The following is a 6,345-nucleotide window of genomic DNA, read 5'->3' on the forward strand; positions in this document are numbered from 1 at the left end:
TTAGGGTGACACTCTGGTCTTTAATGGGCTCTGCGAGAGGCCACATCAGTGGCAGGAATGATAAATCTGAAAAACAAAGAGAGGACCAGTAAAACACTCGACAGGGCTTCCACCGGCCAGGGGACAGGAAGTGTGGCTCCTCTTGACCCCGTGGACCCTTAAGTGATGTCTGCGCTCCGATCTCCCTCTTGACGCCCACCTTCTACAGACAACCGGATGCATGGTGCTCCGGCTTCATTAATGCAACCTCGGGTTAGATACTATACAGTGGTATGAACCAAATATTACGTTAAAAGTATTACCGTATAATGAGATGTTAAGAGTAAATTGGTTGTTTGTCTTGTGCTCTCTGAAAGGGTAATTGCTCCCTCCCTTGGCATACATAGGATGCTATAGGACTATAGGATGCATTTCTTAGACTACGTTTACACTGCAGGCCAAAGTGGCCCAAATCCAATTTTTTTTACATCTGATTTTTTCTAGCTGACTGTTTACACTGCAAGTAAAATGTGATTTTTATCAGACTCCAGTGTAAACACGCACAAGCCCCAATGTGGCCTCAACGTCACTTGCATACGCACTTCGATAAAGTGAAAACAAAGGAAGTTGACCGGTAGTAAGTTGCTACTCCTACAAAATAAAATAAGTCACAATACCTTTAAAAATGTGTTTTTTTACGTGAAAGTAATATAATGTATAAATGGATGTATATAGTGTAATTCAGTATATTTGGGAGGGTTGTCATCTTTTTATTGCTGTTAGGTAGAGGAGACATGGTCATGCTGCCCACTGCTCCCCAAGGGGATGGGTCAAATGCAGAGGACAAATTTCACCACATCTAGTGTGTGTGTGACAATCATTGGTACTTTAATCCTTTTTTAAATCCTAATCAGCGTGGATATACGGGAGCTTTAATTTTCAACTCGCATGTAAGCAAATGCGCCACAGCCTCAATTCTGATCTTTCAACAATCGCTATTTCTTAGAAACCAAAATATATATTCATATATTACATATAGCCTGCTATTTGTGCACTATTGACAAGTGATGCACCAAAAATGTGGTCGTCTTAAATAGAAACCAAAAACCAGGTGTTGTGATGACCTATCCATTTCTGCTGGCGACTGCGTCTTTCCGGCACACACGAGTGACACAGCTCGTCCAAAGCTGATGAACAAAATCAGATCACATACAGATCGCATCGGGTTTAGACTGAAGTTACATTTGAAAAGATCAGATTCCAATTGGATTCAGAACCACCTCCAGATGTGTCCTGAATCTGATGCCAAAAGATCAGATTTGAAGCGTTAACACTGGCAAAAAAAAAAAAATCTCATCTTTGTCACTTGAGGGCAAAAAAATCTAAATTGGTGTGCAGTTTAAACAGGGCCTTTGTAGCCTATGAAATAAGTGTTCAAAAACCATGTTCTTCCTTAATATTGCCATCAGAGTAAAGGTTCACTGCAAGGTTCACTGCAAATGCTGGGTCAAAAAAATCTGTCTGCCTTTACAGTCTACAAAGAAGTGTTTTTAAAATTTAGATTGTCTTGTTAAAACTCACAGGTGCAAAATATTAAACATCTGTCATTGCGATACAACAATAGTAGTTCAATAAATAACCTGTATTTCTAGTAGTAATTATAATTGTTGAAGTCATATCCACTCTTTTGACTTTTATTTTTAGATTAAACAAACTAACAGATATTCCTTTTTTTCGACAGCAATATAGATAGGTACATGCATATACTAGGAATGTGCTGATGGATCAGTATCAGCCGATTCCCGTTCAAAAGTACCAATTAATGCCTTTCAATGCCAATCAAAAAGCCAATCCCCTCAGGCTGAAACTATTTATTTTTAGTCCCCTCGCTAACTGTTTGTCCATACATTCTCAGTTAATGATCATAACCTCTATTGCAAGTGTAATCACTGGAACACGAGGCTAAACGTGTCAAGCGGAATTTGCTTGAAACAACACAAGATAAAAGTGGACTTATATGCCTCTGCACTGCCTGTCGGCCTAATATTCATTTCTTTATTAATCATTTCTTAAGTCATGTTGTGAGCCGAAACAATATTGCCAATGCATAGTTGTCATTTTTCATTAATTATGCATATGATATAAAGACACTAGTAGTATTTTGGATGTATTGTCTGGTTTATCAACAGGTGTATGAGCGCTGTCCATTGCTGTATCGGTCACCTTTGCACGTGAAACATTCTTGGCATTGTTGCTTGTCAGGCTGAACTAGTTTGTTGAATATTGTTTGGTCACATTCGGTTAAAACTACTTTTATTTCGAACATGCTTGTGATGTGTATCATTACTGATTTTATTGACAAAAATGAGAACTGTCCATCAATCCATCCATCTTCTTCCGCTTATTCGAGGTCGGGTCGCGGGGGCAGCAGCCTAAGCAGAGAAGCCCAGACTTCCCTCTCCCCAGCCACTTCGTCCAGCTCCTCCCAAGGGATCCCGAGGCGTTCCCAGGTCAGCCGGGAGACATAGTCTTCCCAACGTGTCGAATTCAAATCGCCATACTCACGTTGTACGATTCAGTATCGATTCTCATTTTTCAAAAATCTATTTTATTTGTATTTAAAAAAAATTTTTTAATTAATTAATCCAACAAAACAATACACAGCAATACCATAACAATGCAATCCATTTCCAAAACCAAACCTGACCCAGCGACACTCAGAACAGCAATAAACAGAGCAATTGAGAGGAGACACAAACACGACACAGAATGTGTGTGTGTGTGTGTGTGTGTGTGTGTGTGTGTAGCGTGTGTATGTACTGTGGGGTTTTCTGCGGGTACTCCGGCGTCCTCCCACATTCCAAAAATATGCATGTTGCCAACATGTGTGACCTAATATTGTTAGGTTAATTGGAGACTTTAAACTGTCCATAGGTATGAATGTGAGTGTGAAAATAAGTAGATTGTAGTTTTTACTTTTGTTTAGTTAATGTGTACCTAGGACTTTGTTTTTGTTGTTTAGTTAATGTGTACCTAGGACTTTTGTTTTGCTGAAACAAATGTATGTAATAAAGGGTAATAACAAAGTATTGTGTTGGTATTGTTATAGTCAATAGGACTCACCAAAATAAATGTAATTTTACAGTTAATACATGTGGTTGGTATAGGAATTGGCTGTATAAGACCCTGACTGCTGTATCCCTAGCAATTACATGTAAATTATATGTATTGGTATATGATAGTACACAAAAGTACAAGACTCACGTTTACAAACATAAGTACAGATAACTTTACACTATCTTAAACTGTATATACTAGGGTTCAGGTACTTTTTTTTCCATGGACATGATGGTGCGCAGCGGTCACATTGCTAGTAATACGAGCCGAGGCTAATGTGAGTCAACACACACACCGAGCACTTACAAGCGGATACAGTGTGGAGAGAGAAAAGGGCGTATTTTGGACGTCTCTCCACAGTGTTTTAACTACTTCTAAATCACTGATCCTTCCCTCAACATTGACAAAGTATGTTTCTTACAAGTATCATCCCTGCAGGATGAGTAATAGCTAAACATGCTTCACTACACACTCTAAGGGGATACAATAGCTAACCGCTAACAGCAAGCTATAGCGCTCCTTAATGTAAACAAATGGGTGGTTCTATACAAATATCGACTAACGATACCAAGTAAAAGATATAGTCGATGCTACTATGATTACAGCGAAAGTTATTTCTATTATCACAAAATATTTTGTCATTTTTTATTGCTTTTAAACTCAGAAAATGTTATCCCTGGACACAGGAGAAAGTTAAGTATGAACAATGTATGCCCCTGTAACTATTTGGTATTGGATCCATACCCAAATGTATAGTATCACCAAAAACGTATGTAAAGTATCCAAACAACAGAAGAAAAGTGCTTATTCTATTTAAACAAAAGTGTAGATAGAATATGTTAAAACAGATAATAACCATACTACAGTAAATGAACAAGTAGATTAATATACCATCCACTTTCTACTGCTTGTCCCTCAATGACAAATAACACTATGTTACGGCATACGTAGGCATGCCACATTAGGAGCCTTTGTAACCTGTTTGCTTACTTACTACCTTAAAGAAGTTGTTTAGTATGTTCTCTATATTATTTAATGACAAAATTTGACAAGAAACATTTTTAATGTGTAACAGGTTTGTCTGGTAAAATAAAACCAATAATCACATTTTTGTGATCCCTTTTATTTTGAAAAGTATCGAAAAGCATCAAAATATTAGTATCGTGACAACACTCAGAAAATGTTGACCTATTTGACCATGCGGCGAAATTTTGGGATGAACATAAAATGCACTTTAACCTTCACAGGTGAAATAAATGTTACGGTTTCTAAATGTCCAACTGTTCAATGTTTCACTTGCTGTTTTCTGAACAACAAAAGTAAAAAAAAAAAGGGGGAATATTCAGAATTAGAACCTCCTGTTGCAGCTCCCATATATTTGTCACAGTGTACTTCATGTTGTGACTGGCGAGTGACTCCTTCATCCTCTGTCTGGTTTATGGTAACCAGCGCCTTTGCCTGAAGTCTGCCAGTAAACAAAGCAGCCTTGTTAACACCAACCAGAGAATGGGTTTTACAACAAGAGCTGACCGCTGTACACATGAAACTTCTCAATTAGTGCAGAGCAGATGTCACGGTAGCATGGAGAAGATCAATAAGGGTCATCCGTGACAGACCGGGCATTACAATGCGACCATTAGGGGATTTAGCTGCTAATAATTCCAGTGAAGTGTGACAATATTGAGTGTACAAGAACAGAGGGCCTCTCACAAAGACAAAGGGCTCCATTACTGCTAAAAGGCGCCTGCAGCCACTGACCTCCTGCACCGCCGGCGAGGTCGCCCTCTCTGAGGGGGTTCACTCAGTGTCCACCTCCGTGCAGGACGTGAGATGCTGCAGCCAAACAAACGGACAATTTGAGTCTATATAAGGAGAAAGTAATGGAAGCTGCTGACTTTAAAAAGTGCACTTCATTTCTACTAGTCCTCCCTATGGGCAGACGTTTACAGGAACTTGTCCAAACAACTGCAAGGGAGACGAGGAAAGGCTTGACTTTCTGAAGCAGAGCCATATATGGCGCACAGCAATTTATCAGCTGTGGCTGCTGATAATATTGATATTTATGATGGGGGACACTTGAAGTGTATTCGCAACATTGAAACGTGCATGAGAAAAACGACTGCATTTTTCGGACTATAAGTCGCTCCGGAGTATAAGTCGTACCGGCCGAAAATGCATAATAAAGAAGGAAAAAAACATATATAAGTCGTACTGGAGTATAAGTCGCATTTTTTGGGGAAATTTATTTGATAAAAGCCAACACCAAGAATAGACATTTGAAAGGAAATTTAAAATAAATAAAGAATAGTCAACAACAGGCTGAATAAGTGTACGTTATATGACTCATAAATAACCAACTGAGAACGTGCCTGGTATGTTAACGTAACATATTATGGTAAGAGTCATTCAAATAACTAAAACATATAGAACATGCTATACATTTACCAAACAATCTGTCACTCCTAATCGCTAAATCCCATGAAATCTTATACGTCTAGTCTCTTACGTGAATGAGCTAAATCATATTATTTGATATTTTACGGTAATGTGTTAATAATTTCACACATAAGTCGCTCCTGAGTATAAGTTGCACCCCCGGCCAAACTATGAAAAAAACTGCGACTTATAGTCCGAAAAATACGGTAGTTGCAGGACTAAATGCTTACTCTTAAACATCCTCTGCTCAGATTTCAACTCAATCTGGCTTCAACTAAATTACCTTGCTGCTTTTCTTTCGACTGATTAGTCTCCCAAGGAACAAAGACAGTCAGCGTATTTGTTTTTTCCGCTCGCTTCCGTCTTAAACCCAGTTTGGCACAAAACTAAAGTCGGGCAGAGCCGTTCAGCAGGATTCAAATGTCACTTATACTGGCTGGGAAATAACCTAAATTCTAATTTTATGAGTGAATCCCAGCTGGACTACACCACTGTGCACACTCCTACCTTTTCTTCCCCAGCAGTGTCCTGTTTCTGCATCATTTCCATGTGTTCTCACACCTGATGGTGTGAGGCTTTGGTGCTGGGAGGTAATCACCTTCGCATTGCAGGCCCCGTCCAATCTAGATAATTGGCACCAGACGGCATGCTGCAGAGGAAGGGCTCAGCCTGCTTCCTCTCACACGGGTTCATTACAGGATAGGCCAAGACAGTGTGATGGCGTTTGCTAAATCAATGCAAATTACAAGGCTGAAGCTTTCATCTCGACAGGAACACTTTTGCCAAAGCTGGATGATTTCTCACAAGGTCCTG

At 39.3% G+C, this 6,345-nt stretch overlaps 1 long non-coding RNA gene across 1 annotated transcript; it reads right to left on the minus strand.

The window, feature by feature from the left end:
* Window positions 1-4,250: 4,250 nt before the first annotated feature.
* Window positions 4,251-6,092, minus strand: LOC133643615 (uncharacterized). The gene is made up of 3 exons (XR_009824710.1): window positions 6,040-6,092; window positions 4,855-4,929; window positions 4,251-4,561 (listed from the first exon to the last, which is right to left on the minus strand). It is a non-coding gene; the product is annotated as an uncharacterized LOC133643615 (long non-coding RNA).
* Between the last annotated feature and the right edge of the window lie 253 nt (window positions 6,093-6,345).

This window comes from Entelurus aequoreus, linkage group LG26 (assembly GCF_033978785.1).
Source record: "Entelurus aequoreus isolate RoL-2023_Sb linkage group LG26, RoL_Eaeq_v1.1, whole genome shotgun sequence".
NCBI classification, from domain to species: domain Eukaryota; kingdom Metazoa; phylum Chordata; class Actinopteri; order Syngnathiformes; family Syngnathidae; genus Entelurus; species Entelurus aequoreus.